Raw genomic sequence first — 16,422 nt, forward strand, 5'->3', positions numbered from 1 at the left:
CACACTAGCAGTTTGGTTATTGCTCTTTATTTTGCTGTTTGCGTGTGTCTTGCATTTTCCATGTCTAAAGCAATGCTTTCTAACTCTTGCTGGTGTTTCTTCTATCTAATAGCAAGGTAGCTGGTATGAAAAGAGATGTTCCCTGTGACCTTCTGATCCTCAGATATTGTTTTGAAGAATGCAATCAGTGTAGTTTTGCTTCCTCCTTCTGACCAATTTGTGGAAATCGATACAAATGCTTAGTACCTCTGCAGACTTGTAAGAAATCTTGTTCTGCTCTTTATTCAAAGTGAAAAATGTCGATGTGTAATAGATGATGCAGTAACAAGCCAATGTGTGCATTATAAAGTTACAAATTACCATAAGAAGATATGCCATTTTCTGTCTTCCAAGCAGTTATAAAGGGATAAAATAGATGCATTTAGTTTACTAAAAATGCTTTGCTACATTCTTTTAGGTCACTCCAGGGCTATCTGTGTTCCTAACTTTCAGAATTACAAGTTTGCTTCCTTAGTAGTGTCCTCTGTGCCTGTTATATTGTTGAAAAAAGAAAAATCACTGCAGGATGGAACTTGGCACACAAATCAAGGACTCAGCCAAGGAAACGCATTGTCTGTTAATTTTCTAAACAAAACTAGTTCAGCTGAATGCAAGTGCATTTGCCTGTTTTGTATCTGATTTCCACTGGTTGTATTTTGATTTTTGTAACATAGACATGATAAGCAATTATTTCTGCTTACGTGGCATTGTTTAAAAAATACTAATGGTTAAATATTTCTTAATTAAATGTTGGCTACTGAGCCTGAAAAAAAAACTGTTCAGAAATTCAGAAGGGGTAGTACAAACATGAACAAGAGTCTGAGTAAGTGTTGGAGTGATAAACAGGATTATTTCCTACTTAAAAACATACCAGTTTGAGAAGTCGGCTGGGAAAAAGCCACTCTTCGACAGGGCATGGTTAAGGCCAACATCTTGAGATTCTCAAGAGAGGAATCCTGCTTTCTAGTGGTGTTTGGCCTTTGTTTTAAGACCTTGTAAAATCTCTAACCTAGTATTCTGAAATTACAGTATATGGAAAACCCATTTTAAGTTACTCTGGAAATTCTTAGAACTTTATTTCTTTCTGAGCTCTAGTTAAACATGCAGTAGGGAAATTATTTATCAGTAATATTACAGAGATATGAAATTAGTACTGAAGTGCAATATTTAATGTCACTTAAGATAGCAGCTCTGCAAACTGCATGGTATCGTCAGGAAATGGAACGGTGAGGCAGGACAAGTTTTTCTGTTACTCACGAAGAATTGGCATGTGCCATTGCTGGCAGTGGGTACTCAAATGGCCCCACAGCCTGTTATGTCACTCCTCATCACAAGGAAAAGGCAGCTACTTGAAAAGTTAGTGGGAGCTTGGAAATATGTATGGCCTTCAATGGGGAAATGAAGGAGTGACTGATAGCAGGTGAGGCTTCCACTCATGCAAGTGAAAAGCTCCAGAAGTCCTTCTTGCCAAAATCCCTTCAAGGTGTAGATGAAGCCCTCAACAGTGTTCCTGTCTCCTTCCTAGCAAAACACGGTGTTTCCTATCAATGGATTTGCTCAGGGTCCTACCCTGCTTTGGAAAACCTCTTCTAAGCTATCAGTGAGAGATGAGGATAAAGGTCCCGGCACCCTCCTTTCTGCAAGGCCTGCGAGGAGAACTGTTTCACCCCAGGATGCCGAGGCTCCTCCTTCCCCACCTCCAGACTTCCCTGTAGTAGATCTGGTGGGTAGATGGCTGTCTGTGCCGCTTGATCCTTTGTTGTAGACACCACAAAGATTAATAATTCAGTTTGTCAGGTGAAAATTTAAATTGCTGCAGTCACACCTCTTGTAGAGTTATCCTGTGATTAAAACTGACAAACAGTTTTCATTGAAATGTTGTTTTTGCATGTTCCTAACCTTTCAAAGCATTTGTGTTTGAAGCTTAAACATGCCATCCGCACTCTTCAAAATTCACCTTTAAAAATATGTTTAATATAAGGAGGGAAGAAAGTTTCACCTATGGTTTAGAGAGAACTGAAAGTGTGTTTGTTTCTACTTGAAACTTTGACCCTTCTTGCCTTGCCGCTAGGAACAAGCCATAGCTGTCCAAGCTTTGAATTTTTACACCTGTCTGGTGTGATCTCTTCACTGAGGAGTGATGCTGTTAGACTTGATGAAACCACAATGATTTATCTTCTGGTAGTCTCCCAAAATAGTCTTAACAGTGGTTGATAAAGACTGAGCAGTCATTGAAATATTTTGCAACACTAAAACCTTAAGGCATTTAGCAGAAAGTCAGGAAGAAAATCAGCAATCTCGAGCCGCAGGATAAAATTTAAACTGAGTGCATTCCTTTCCTGCGCTCCCACTTTGTTTAAATAGCAGATAACTTTCTGCAAGGGTGCAGCCTTCATCTTGTATGAAACCAGCCTGCAGCTTCAAAACCACAAAAGCTGCATCTGAAGAGCTTGCTTTATCTCTGCCACGTGAGGCAAAATGCAAGGCCAAAGCACGTCGTGACTCCCAAACATGTTAAGAGGAAACAAGAGGGAGGCTGACCCGCAGCGTTCCAGGGTTTCCAGCAACAGGCGACGTGGTTGCTTCAGGACCATGTGGTATTGGGAATGCTGATGGACCCTTGCCAGTTGTGTTATGAATGGATCTTGCTTGCTGTTTGCAGCAATAGCACTGCGGCAGCTGAGCAGACGTTGCCTGCTCTGGAACAGATAATATTTGGAGATGGGGGGGCCTGTTTTGCTTTGTGGGATCGAGGGTGCTGCATGTGGTCGTCCAGCCTTCATACTTGAGGGTAGGGGAGCTTTGGACTCTGCAGGTGTCTCAAACTGTATTTCCACTGGGGCTAAATGTAACATGAATTTGTGGATATTCAGTGGCATTTTTTTTGCCGCAAATCCATGGGGGTTATGGATCATTATCCTCCTGCAGCCTGCGGTGTGAGCATGCCGGGCATTAGTCTGCTCCAACCTGATGTGCTTGTCCCAGTGAGGCCATGCAGTGCTGTAAAAAAACTACAGGGCTCACTTCAGACATCCTCTCTTCTTCCTTTTTTTTTTTTTTTTTTCAACTGGGAAGCCAGAGATTTTCTTATAAAATATTGAGTCCTCTTGAACAACACAGCAACTGCATCCAACAAAAAAAGTTGCCAACCAACTCTATGTAGAAAGGTAATCATTTACATGAATGTGAAAAACAGATTTTCAAGACCAAATTGCTGACCTCGATTTAGCATTGCAATCCAAAGTAAGATGCTTGGTTTTCACCGTGTTTATTCAAAAGATCTTTCCAAATCCTAATTCTTTCATTGTAAACTCTGGGATTGGATCAAGCAGCTGTGTAAATCCTGGTGGATACACAGTTCTTGGCAGTGGATTTGCCATGCAAAACGTGTGAGCACTTGTAGCTTTCACCCATCAGTCTTCAAGCCCTTTGCACTCCACCTATTGGCACTATAAAAAGGTATTAGTTTAATTACTTGCTCATTTAATTTCCTTGATAAAAGATGAGACAACTTGTAAGTAAATTGAAGGGTTTGGGCCTAAAACCTGTAAGCATAAGAGGCTTTGGTCCTAGCCCATAGTCCTAGAACTTGGAAAAAGAGCTTTTTAGGGACTGCTTAGAAATAAATGATGCATATTAGCGCCATCCCTGAGTGTGGCAGCTGGAAAGTTTAATTATAGGCTGGAAAGTCAGTTAGGGATTAGGGAAAGTGTTAGCAGAAGGGGTGAATGTTACTGACAGCTGTTTGCTGTAGGCCTCAGAGAGGCAGCGGATGTACAGAACATAAATAAAGTGCAGAGCCAAGCATATGCAGGCTTTGAACACTCAGGATCTCCAGGTCACTTGTTCCTTGACACATGAGCCTGATTGGTGTGAAATCATATTAATGGCTTACATGCATAAAGATGGGTGGTGGTGGTGAGGAATTCATGTGTTTGTTTAGGAGCATTGTGCATGGGCAACATCGTGTTCACTGCTCGAAAACTGCACCAGCACGGGGGCTGGGGATAAATGTAGAGTGGGAGAGAACAGAGGGATCATGTCCACATCAGGCAAGGGGCATAAGCCCAGAAGAAGGAGACCTGTGCAATGAGATATCAGGTGCCACGTGTGTTTTGGCGCATGCACTTTGCCCTGGCTTTACTCTGGTCTCTGCCAGCATGTAGGTGGTGCCTGCTGAGACCACTCCTCATTGGGAAGCAGAGAAAAGGGGATGGGGCTGGAGATGTGCTTCAGATGTGCCTGGATCAGATGTGCTTCTCACTTCCACTGCAGTTAAAACAGGCTGGAAAACACATGTCACTGAGAGTGGGGCTCTCCTTTTTTAAGCGTACTGCAACCGGTGTTGCAGACCTGCACCTCTGGTTTGAAGGAATAGTCCAGATCCTTTCACCTGGATATATTTCTGCATCTGCGTAGCACACCTGTAAGTCCTGTTGTGCAGCTCAGGCAATGGTGCTGAGATCAGTAATGTTATGAATTGCTAGGACAGTTATGGCAAATACAGTGTTAAAAATTAATCAGTCTTTTCTGTATTTTTTTTTTTCTCAGGATTGGAGTTTTTTCATTCAAGTACATTTGGTGTGGTCTGAAAATAGCATTTTTTCTTCTTCTGTGAAACAGGTTTTCCGCTATGTATGTTTTGTTGGAATGAGGAGGAGTTGGGAGGGATGTGTGCCAGACTTAAGCTTGCTAGGTGCATACGTGACTTATGAAATCTGCTTTTTAACACACTGCAGTTACCGGAGGCCATCCTTGGAGAGGACAAAGAATGATAACAACCACCTATGGAGGAAAAAGAAAAAAAAATGAAAAAAAAAAAAAAACACTCCACGGAAAAATACAGATATGTTTTTTGGAGGGTGCTTTAAACAGACATGTAATAGTGACATTTCAGTGGATTTTCCATTCTTATGTAGAAGAGTAATAGCATATATGGAGAAGTTTGGATTTATCTCTGTTGGATGTGAATTTTAAGGCTGCCTTTTACTCAGCTGCAGTAATAGATCTGGTCCACCTCACAGACTGCTGTGGCCTAATGGTATACTGTCCTGAGCATTAAAGGAATAAAATAAGGAATAGCTTTCCATATAAAGTCAAGCTAATTTGAATATTTGAGCTTATTTATAACACATGTAATAATTTTATAGTTGTACATGGTCTTCTTTGACAACCCAAACTTGTAGAGCAAAAAAATGTGTGTCTAGTTTAATAAGCTACAAGTGTCCCATATGAGACTTACAAATGTTGTGACACCATAGTTGCAAAAAAGCAGTAACTCAGCCTTTCCATACATAATTAACTATGACTGATAAAAACTTCTGTATGGCTGCAGTATATAAGATCGTACAGCTGGCTTCTTGAAAAAGAGCTGTGTGATACTAATACCAAACATTTGCAGCTTTTGCACACTTGCTGATACCAGCTCCAGCTCTGTTTGCTGGTGCAGTTAGGCGGCTCAGTGTCCACCTGATCTGAGTTTCTGTCCTTGCTGGGCTCTGCATGCACTCACGTGAGTGAGGACAGAAGGCTCCAGCCAGCATCCCAAGCTGGGTCAGTATTATGCTGCTGGGGGACTGCTGGCACTGCAGTCAGTGCCACTGCTTTCCACTTGACAGGAAAGGACAAAGGTATTTACACCTCTCTTTCTTGAAGAGCTTGTGTTCCTCGGGGAGCTCCCTGGCAATAGAAAGCAATGCTGGACAAGAATTCACAGCAGGAGTTTCCTGTCCTCCAAAGTGTGAGCAGAAAGAGAGAGAGAGAAGCTAATAAAATGCAGTTCATTTTGGGGATGGTGGAATTATATTTCAACCAGTTTTACTTACAGTTATGTTAGCATAGGTCAAGCAATGCATGGAATTGCAGGTGAAATAATAGGAAATAAAAAGAACCCTTATCTTTCTGAACATGGCATGCCTTTATGGGACCATAAAAGATTACAAATGGGGTAAAGTGGGGAAGCGCCTTTGGGTGTGTGTTTTGGGAGTTTTGCCCTTTCTATTATGCTTGCATGTGGGTGTGCGTGAGGAAGACAAGAAATCCTTAACTTGCTTAGTGTGCAGGCTGCTGATTTTTTTTTTTTTCCATTTGACTTTTCTTCCCCTCAGCTTGGAAAACCCATTAATTACAGCTGTAATTCTGAGACTTAGATGCCGGTTAGGGCACAAAGGCCCCTGCCATGTTTCTGGTCTTATTTAGTACTAATGGATTAGACAAAAATCTCAGAACCCCACCCTGAAATCTTGCAAGCTGCTTTTCTTCTTAAGAACTCCTGCATATCCAAGCCCACACTTGTATCTACTTAAGCCAGCTGGAACTAGCTTTTCGGTTAAGTTTTCAGCCGTCTCAATGCCAGCCATTGTCTAGCAACTGGTTTGCTACTTCCATGAAGTGGTGTCATATAGTTGCCTATCAGCCAGTTCCTTGGTCTCTTTGACCCAATGGCACATTGTCTGCTGTGATGGAAAGAGCAGATGTTCTCCTTGGTGGTATCGTAGGTTCAGTTTTTGTTCCTTCTTGGCTCTCTCTGCTGCAGCCTCTGCAGGGGGCCGTATGGCCTATAACTGCCTGGCTGTGTTCCTGCAAGATGTTTGGACCTCGTACATATCCTCTTGAATTCCTCTCCACTTTTCCCTCTGAGTGGTATGAAGTTGCATCTGTTGTGTTGTTCCCAAAAAACTTATTTGCTCTTGCACTGAAAAAAATGCAATAAGAACAATGCAGTTGCTTCGTTTACAGGAACATCTATGCTTCACCTGCTTGAAATGCTTGGGCAGCTTGCACAAAAGAAAAGAAATCAACATCAAAGCTGTTCTTGAAATACAGGTTAAAAGAATCCCCCTCAATCAGTCTTTTGGCTTTCTGTTTTTCATTGGTAAATTCATTTAATGAGCATTTTAAGATGCCCTGATTAACATGAAAACACAGTCTTTAAACACCATTTAACTTTTGGTTCATAAGAGTTGAACCAAGCATTTGCCAGCATATTGGAAGGGAGCTGACACTTCTATTGCAAATAACTTTTCCCCACAAGCACTACTTGTGTTGAAACAGTTTGAGTTCTGGCTTCCAGCCATAGGTTCACCTAAGCATGTTACAAGAAGTGACAGGTAGACAGAAGTAATACATATTTTAATGTGCTTGACTCGGCTAGAGACCATAAAATGGAATAGACTTTCCTTTGCTTTGCTAGCAGATGTGAGCTTGCTCCCAATTTATTAATAAGTTATGGCACTGCCAACACTGCCACTCAGGTCACCTTAATGTCCTAGTGGCTCTTGAAATCAGATGAGAAATTAGAGTTCCTGAGTTTTTTTGTTTGGTTGGTTGTTGTTGGTTTTTTTTTGTTTGTTTGTTTTTGTTTTTTGTTTTTTAAAGATGCCATCAACTCTTGTGAAAATGTGCTGAGGTGTCAGCCCATCCAAACAATTGTTAATGACTCTAACAGTACCCAATACCAAGGTGGGTATTTCTTGAGTGGTTGTTTCAGCAATGGATGGAAGCTGTAAGTGAAACTGGAAATATTTCCTGTTGGTATTCCCTTATAGTTTAATAAACAAAAGATACCATGACTTGAATGTACTTCTGATACTGGGAGGCACAGTTGTTCTAACATAAATCATGTGCAGTCTGTCACTGAAACTAGATCTTGTACATCAACAAATACTTTACTTGTTTGAATGATACTGGGCTCAAAAGAAGGAACTTCATTATTTGATTTTTTACATTTTACATTTAAAAATATCTACCCAGTAGATTTTTTTTTGCTTACTTTTTATTGAAAACAATGTAGTTAAGATGGCTTTTTTTCCACTTGGGAGATCTTTAGCCAAGAGTTTGTAGAAAACAATGTAGGATTACAAATCAATCACAGGTTAAGACTAAGTTGGTAATGTCACGATGTTGTGAAGATGGTGAACTTTTTAATACCGGGAGGCATGGAGTATTGTTTTAAGACACAAAGCACTCCTTACAATCTATTCAGAACCAGTAAGTTCAGTTGATCCTCAGCTGAAACTGCTGTTTGGATACTACTGCTCAGAAAAGCAGTGGACTGATCAGAAAGAGAATAGATGAGGGAGAGGAGAGTCTAAGAGAGGGCTAAAAATAGTGTTTGCAAGAAGAGGCAGAGGAGAGAGTAGTCTAAGGGGAGAACAGCAGCCGTCTGCAAGCTGCAGAGCCATTTCACACATCCACCGTCATCAGGACAAGGAGTAGTGTGCTTACATTTCAAGTAGGAAGAATTAGGTCAGACATTTGGGAAAATTTTCCTCAACAGTAAGGCACAGGAGTCAGTGTAATTCCCTGTGGAGAATATGGAAACTTCATCATTGTGGGACTTCAGTAGTAAGTGGCATAAATAAATATCACAGTGAGTTTAGAGAAGGGGTCTGGAAGGGGACTGTGAAGACACTTTAACGCGATGAGTAGCCTAATAAAAATCCAGCACATATATATGATGTACTTGTTTTGTTGTTGGTGGTTTTTGCATACTTTGTTTTGCTGTCTGTCCATCCCCTCCCTACACCCAAAAAATTTCAGTTTCTGCTGTTGTAGGAATATTTAATGCTTTTCTGGAGCTGGGAGTATTATTTACTTTTTCTTCTCTGCACATCCTGTTAAAAACGATTTTGTAAGTGTAAGGATGGTTTGTGTGGCCCCAGCTGTAGTGAAATGCATGCATATAGTACACGCTGTGGAGAGCAGAATCAGTCGGACCCCAGCTGCAGGGCACCACTTCCCCAGGGCATATATGACATCTAGGGAGTGGGTGGATTACTTCATTCATTTTTTAGTTCAGATGTAATAACCATATGAATATTGGCATGGAGATTTCTGTCCCCATAGAAAACAGGCTGCAAAAAAGGGGAAGGAGAGGTGAAATTCAACTCTGTCCATTATCTAGCATCAACCATAACTACTAGAACACATTTTTGGTTGTTGAACTACAATTTACGATGAAGTAGGGAGTAATTCTTTCTATTTTCTGAATGTTTAGTAACTCTTGAGAACGCTGAATTGTACATTAAGATACCAAAATTGTTGGATAAGTTAAACATCAAAATTTCAAATGCCTTCTTGGGCAAATCTTTCCTGTATGTATTGAGAGAGTTCCCTTATCCCCACGCTTCCATGTAGTGTAGAATATAAATAAGTTGAATTTCACATGCTGTGATCTGGAGGGTGCTGAAAGAAATGGATTGGCATAAAATAATCAGTAGATATAATGCACAGCAGTCCTTTGTCACATGCCCAGGGAATCCTGCATTGGCTCCAGCACAAAGTCAGTGAGAAGGATGGAAAAACTCACTGTTTGTGCACCTATGTAACTGATTTGGGCATTTTCCTGCTTAATACAAGTGACGAGTTTGAAATTCAGCACACGGAATACACACTGAAGTCTTTCACTTTATTTCTTAATTGTAGGATTCTTCCTTAAATTAATGTAGATAGGAGCTACCAAGTTAGTGGTTTTTAACCTTCAAAGCACACAATCAAACATTAACCGGGGCTATCTATAAGAAAAAGGAAATGGGAAAGGAAACAATTTAGGTTATATAGCCATGTATTCCTGAGTTAGGAAATACCAACATCTAACTTAATTACCTTCATTTCTGGTTTCAAATAATCAGCTTGACATAGAATCAATTATCATTTATTTTTTTAATTTATTTTTTAAAGTTCAACTTGTGCTGAGAAACTTAGAATGACTTCCAATAACTTTTTTTTTTGACTCCTCAATGATTTAAAAGCTGTAAAGAGCTTTCCTTCTTCCTTCTATTCCAAGTTAGTCCATTATTTCCCCCTCTCATTCTTGTGACTAAGCTGCATCACTGCCAATTTCTTCCTTATCCTCTCCTTTCTCTCTCCCTACACCATTTTTTCTGACCACTGTGTAGTGGGGCACTGCAAGCCACCTGTCTGTCCTTATTATTTAACCCCTTCTGTCCTTTCAGAGCTGTTGTCACTTCTTCATGACTAAGTTCAAGATGACTGTAGATGTTGAGGAAGAATTGCCAGATCTAGTGACATCCATCTTCAGAGGCAGGAGTCATGAGTACATGATGTGATTAGAGCTATACATGTAGCATTTGAGGGTATGATAACTGAAAATAGTTAAATCACCTTTAAAGATAACAGTTTTCATTGCCAGGCAGTATTGGGTGTTGGTCTTCACCTTCTCATGGTTTAGAGCAGCTGCACAGATGATGAAAGGTTTTGGCTTTATTGGGATGTTGTAAGGATACTGTATGCTTGCTCTTAATTAGCTGTGGGTTCATCGTGCAAAGGATCCTCAAGACACAACTACTGTGCATGGAAAAACATGTGCATGAGCTTCCTGTGTTTTGGAAACGTGCAACTAAAATGGCCCCAAAACACTTAACTAAAGTGTAACCGAAGCTGGGAGAGAATCCTGCTTACTCAGTGGTTTTAAGTTAGATTGCTCTGTGCTGCAGATGCCTGGATCCTCCGTAAATATCCTCGTCATCTGTGCATTTATTTCCATGATGACCGACTCGTTCCTAGAAGTCTGCACTCCCACCACACCATCTGTAGGGCTTGGTTTGCATCCAACAAAATGTTCAACAGCTGGTGATTTGGGGAAGCTGAATGGGGAGAGCTGTCTTTTTGACAGTGCACAGGCAGCAGGGCAGACTGCCGATATCTGCGCTTGAGATTTTTGGGAGGGTTGGGGGACACTGTGAAATGTATTTTTTGCATTTCTCCCAGTTTGATCATCTGGTAAGTTGCTGTCTGGCTAGGGCTGGAAGCATGCTTTTGCAGTGACAGCGTTAACCTGGTGTCACGGGCTTGCTGTCTGTGCCAAATGAACGGTGGTTTTGTAGTCTGCAGCAGGCCATAACGCGCTGGGGAGCATGGGGGTCCCCGAAGGGTTTTGGTATAAGAAGCTGACTGTCTGATGCCATGGCTTTGGTTGTTTAGACTCGCAAGGATTTAATTTGTTTGGGAGCCAGTGGTTTCCTGACATGGTGCTCCCAACTGGAAAGTCTATCACTTGATATCGCAGGGTGTGTTTTACGTTAAAAAGCAACATGTACACCCAGGAGGTTAAAATCAAAAGACAAAGTAAATTATCTGTTTCAGAAAAAGAAAAGTTATTACTGCTAAACACACTATCATGCCTTGTAATATAGCCTGGCTGTGATGGGTCCGTTTAATGCCTCCAAAAGCTGAAAAACGGGATGTAAAATTGGTGTGGTATTTGGAGAAGAACAGAGCCAAATGAAGGCGGAGGGCTCTAGGCCCCAGGCCTCAGACTGCTCCACTCGCACAGAGCACCCTTTATTTAAGTAGGGCCCAATGTGGATTCAGGGTTTGTTCATCTGTTTTATTTTTTCACTGCCTGTAACTTCTTTCTCCCCTTTGTTTCTACCTAAGTTTAACATCCTCCTGGTTATTGTTATTCCCTGCTCACAAAAATGCCTGAAAAGCAGCCTGCAGTTCCCCAGTGCTAATGGGGGATGCTGTGGAGTAGGTCTCTCAAACTGCCAGGCTTGCATCTTTCCTCTGGAAATTGAGGAAGAAACAAATGATATAAACAAAGTAAATACAAACAAACAAACAAAAAATAGTTCTTGGCAGATTTTCAGAAAATATTGCAAAAAAGAAAAAAAAAAAGTAATATGATATTGCGAAGATACCTTATTATCTTCTACGATAATACTGTGAATATTCTTGCAAGTAGTGGGCTGGTGAGGGCTTAGCTCAAGTGTGAGCAGCCCTGTGGGGTTTTCTCATGTGCCACTACATAAAACAGAGTAAAACCAACTAAATTCTTCTCTGAATTGCAGTTACTAAATACCCAAAAAATCAGAAAAGCTATGCTGGCATTTTGAGCTTATACTCCATCTTTTCTTTTGTTTGTTTCTTTGTTTTTCTTCATGGACTTTTCCATTATCTGAGCTGGAAAGATAAAATGCCTGCTAGGACAGAGCCCGTGGAAGAGAAGGGCTTGATGCTCTGGTCTGCACCTTGCCTGTCTGATAACCGTCTTCATATGAGTTTGAGAGCACAGCCTGGTTAGGTACTGTATGAAACAGAAAATATTGTGCACAGGTGCTACAGCATTTTGGCCTGAGGGTAGAGTGATAATCTGCCACACCTGTCATGTGTCAGCAACTTGTGCAGCTCTTTTTATTTTTTTTAATCCAAAATCGATTCTGTTTTCTGCTTCCTATAAGAAAATACGAACTTTATAGATCTATGCCTGAAGCACACTCAGGCTCTGTAGCATTCAATGCAAGTTTTAAATAGTGAATGATGCACAGGGGACTGCATGTGAATGTTTGGCTCCAGAGCAATTCAGAAAGGTCAAAACCTCATGTAAATGTAACCCAAGTAATCAAAGTCACTTCTCTGCAGAAAATCAGAGTATGCCATTGAGGGTTCTTTCATGCTGTTTTAGTTGAGTATTTATCAATCAGTTGTAATCACAACACTACAAGCAGCTTTGCTGTATTTTCATTTGCCTGGATTTTTTATATTTTATTTTATAAACTGAAATGAGGGAGAGGCGAGGTTGGAGTTTTTCATGTGCAATTATGATCATCATTTGTTGGATTCTGCTCTAGTCTCTGTTATTGGTTCCTTCGTTTCTTTCTTCTCCTCCTCATACATCTGCTTCCCCCCAAACCCTGTAATTCCCCACTGTTTCTCAGCAGACTCTGGGTGCAGGGAAAGGGGCAGCAGCAACTGGAGACTTGTATAGAGAGTTTGGTGTGTGTTTGGCAGAGTAAAGTTTCTTTCTTCCTCTGGCAAGTCCTTGTCTGTCTGTGGGGAAAAATGTTTGGATCAGCAGGATGGGGAAAAACAGCACAAATATTTATGGTAACCTGATTTTTCTTATCTGTTCAGAAATTAGGGTAGCTGGAGGAGGGGTGGGGGGGTGTTGCTCTAGGTGATAAGGCCCCAAAAGACAATCTGGTGTATTCAGGGAAGTGTGTGTTGGTCATATTCATTGTAAACCTTGTATGCAGGAGAGGCATAAGAATTTGCAGCCATTCTGCGTTTATTGCTGTGGAAGCCACCCATTAAAAGAAATAAACAGGGCCGAGTAATTTCACTAATTCATAGAACTGAAAGGTAAACAGGAAATAAGGTTGTTATCCCTTTCATCCAGTGCTCTGAAGTGGAAACAAATACATGCATCTTGTGAATTTGGAGTTGCCACCCCGGCTGAAAAGAGTAGCAAAACCAACAAAATGTAAATGTTTATGCTTTATAAAGTGGGAAATGGAGAATTTCGATGCTGCTCTTTATCTGTGCACAAGTTTCTAGTGGTGACTGCACACGGTTATAGACAGCCTCTTCTTGACTGTTGCTGTAGTTGGTATGCCATCTACACTAAATCCCACTCAATGCCAATCAAGTTCTTGCTCTGCTGTCAGCGAATACTTGATTATTTTCTGTCTGTAAGAAGCTTGTGTGTATTGCAAGGTTCTTATCAGTTCCCCTCTCTCTGTTCACTTTCTCAGAGTAAGCAAATTCAGCTCCTTAAACCTTTTTCCACTCATCATATTTTTCTAAACCTCATACCATTCTTCCTACTTTCTTTTTGAAACTCTCTAATACATACTTTTCAAAAAAGAGGAGGCCCAAAATGAAATACAATATACTGTATACTTCTCCCTGGTGCTGAAGAAGGCAGAATAGCTCCAATAGCAGATCCCAGAATGAAATTGGTCTTGTTTAATGCGTGGCTTCAGACCCTTATGCTGCTTCATTCCTGCCACCTGGCCGGTTATTCCTCATAGCTTTTCAGTTGTGATGTCCCCATTCTTGTTGCAGTTGCCGTTACAGAATGCACTCCGATTCAGCCTATATACAGTTTTCTTTCAGACTGCTTTCCTGGTCTTAAAGCTGACTGAATATTGTGATAGCATGCCCCAGTCTCCCTTGGTTCAATGCTCAGCACAGCTCGGATACTTGCCATTCATTCATTAATGCTCTGGAGTGGGCTGTGATACCTCAACTGATGCATTCTCACAGGTTGTCATCATGCTACTGATAAGTATTCATGGCATAGGGTTTGGGTTTTTTTTATCGGTTGTGCACCCATTTTTTTAAATCATTTAAATTGTTTCTGTGGTTTGCTCATGAAAAAGTCATGCAGGACTGCTTTAAAAGCTCTACTAAAGATAGGCTCAGTCATCTGCACTGCTTTTTCCACTTTCTTTTTATTAGCTGGGACAGATGCCCTGTCAGAGAGAGCAAAAGAGACATTACATTAATTTGACATCACTTTTTGATAAATTCATGTTGATTTTATTTTTTTTTCTAATCACATTATTTTTACAGGATTGTAAACCCCTTAGTAGTGTGTTCCATTGACTTCTCTGTTATTAAAAATACACTATAATTTCTGTCTTCTTCATCCCTACTTTCCTTTGTAAGATCAGGCTGGGTCTTTTAATTTCTTTTAGACCTTACCTGGCCTCTCTGGCTAATGGTTTACGGATGGTTGCTGGCAGTTCCCTAAGCAGTATAGGGACATTTTCAGTGCTTCCTGCTGACTTGAAAACCTGTAATTTACTGATGTCTTAATCTCTTCTTTCATTATTCCAGCCTGCACGTGCATATCCTATATGTTAGGCTGAAAGATGTGCTGAATATCTGGTCCCAGATAGCCTCTGTGAAATGAGGCATTGAATAATTCAGCCTTTCCTGTGCCACATTTGTGTTAAATAATGGACCTGTTTTTTTCAGTTTGTATTTATAGAATCTCTTCTTATTGTTTGCTGTGTTCCTTGTTGATTTTAAGCCACTTTGTGTCTTAGCTGTCATCTCTTCTTTTACATGTAAGCCTATGGTGGTCTTTTATGTCCATCATATGAGTCACGTGTTCTTGATTCTGCTTCGGAGTACAGTCCAGTACAATCCCTTTTTGTTTCTGTGGTTTGTTTGTTTGTTTGTTTGTTTTTTCTTCTCACCTGTCATTTAAACCTCTTGACATTTCACATCTCCGCACTCAGTAAGCAGAGCACAGTCTCTCCAGAAACCCTTGGCTTAATTTTCTTTCAGCAGCCCTTGTGGGACATAGCCGTAGAGAGGTCTACATGTACCTGGGATGGGGGAGGTTTGGGTCCATGGGGACAAGTGTGCCATCACTTTTTTGTCCCCTCTGAGGGATATATTTGTTGGTAGGTCAAAAGTGTCTCCTCCTGATTACCCAATTCTTCTTCACATATTGCCTTTATTTCCTCTTCTTTCATCTTCATCGAGAAACTTTAAAGAAATCTGTATCATGCACCTTCCTATGCAGCCAGACTAAAAGTTCAACTCATGCTGTATCTTGTAACACCTCCACCCAGCCTTTTCTATTGTAATTTATGAATTCCTGCCTGTTTTTCCTGAAGTCTCGCCTGAACATATGCTTTGGGTCTGTGACTTCTGCCACCAGATCTGTTGAATGATTTACCTATGCCGTACTGTGGTTGGAGCTCATCCTGATAATTCCTCATGTTTAGCAGCTTTCTCCATAGATTTTCCTCTTGTCTCTTTTGCTATTACCTTTTTGACACTTCTTCTTGTGCATTTGTGTGTGTGTGTGAACTGATTCTAATATGTATATGTCTTTAGGTTATATGCATACATAATTTTTTATATTTAAGATGTAATCTTAAACTCGTAAATATTACCAATGCATTTATAAGTATAGGGGTTGCACATCCTGGGCTGGAGTCTCTGTGCCATTTTAGACAGCCAGACAGAGAGTCTTTGCCAGGCTTTTTGTGGCCTAGGTGCCTCCACCATGTGAGGGCAAGATTAATGCAAATTAAAGGCATCAAAAAAAAAATTCTCCTTTTCCTGCTGACAAATTAACTGGAATGAAAGAAGCTGAGACTTAAAACATTTTAATGGAAACAGTTTATGTTTCAAGTTTAGAAAACAGTGGTCTGGCACATACTCTTTTCTTGAATCATATATTGACGTTTCTGTTACTGCTCTTAGTGGCAATGTTCTCAATATTCTCATCATTATCTCATCGTTATTGTATAAATATGTATCTTGTTATGTGGAACATTATTTTTAAAGTATGGAATCATTATTTTATTATGTAAATAAAGTTGGACCTTTTACAATGATTTATAATCATCTTCAGGAATTGTTGTAATTAAAGAGGAACTTTCCACAAAGAGAATTAATTAGATCACAGAAGCATTTAAATATAAATCATTAATCTTTGCATTACAGGAAATAGTTAGTGGCTATGTATAGATCATTTAATTATACTTGGTTCAATTTTATTTTGTCACTGCACCACAATTTGTTTTGGAATTAATTTCCAATTTCTTCAGTAATCTGATTTCAGTTTACTTAATGTATCAGACACATATAAATACATGCTAGTGAAAATAAATA

The 16,422-nt window shown here is 40.3% G+C and overlaps 1 protein-coding gene across 13 annotated transcripts in view; it reads left to right on the forward strand.

The window, feature by feature from the left end:
• The window catches only part of EPB41L3 (erythrocyte membrane protein band 4.1 like 3), a 141,426-nt gene that overhangs the window by 54,000 nt on the left and 71,004 nt on the right, over window positions 1–16,422 (forward strand). Inside the window, exon 1 of one of the 13 annotated variants that reach the window (XM_032180809.1) lies at window positions 11,008–11,017. The exons of the other annotated variants lie outside the window; for them this stretch is intronic. The gene's annotated coding sequence lies outside the window, so the exon portion shown is untranslated. Of the gene's footprint in view, window positions 1–11,007; window positions 11,018–16,422 lie in introns of those variants that run through there. 13 annotated transcript variants of the gene reach the window in all.

Source organism: Aythya fuligula, chromosome 2, assembly GCF_009819795.1.
Source record: "Aythya fuligula isolate bAytFul2 chromosome 2, bAytFul2.pri, whole genome shotgun sequence".
Lineage (NCBI taxonomy): Eukaryota > Metazoa > Chordata > Aves > Anseriformes > Anatidae > Aythya > Aythya fuligula.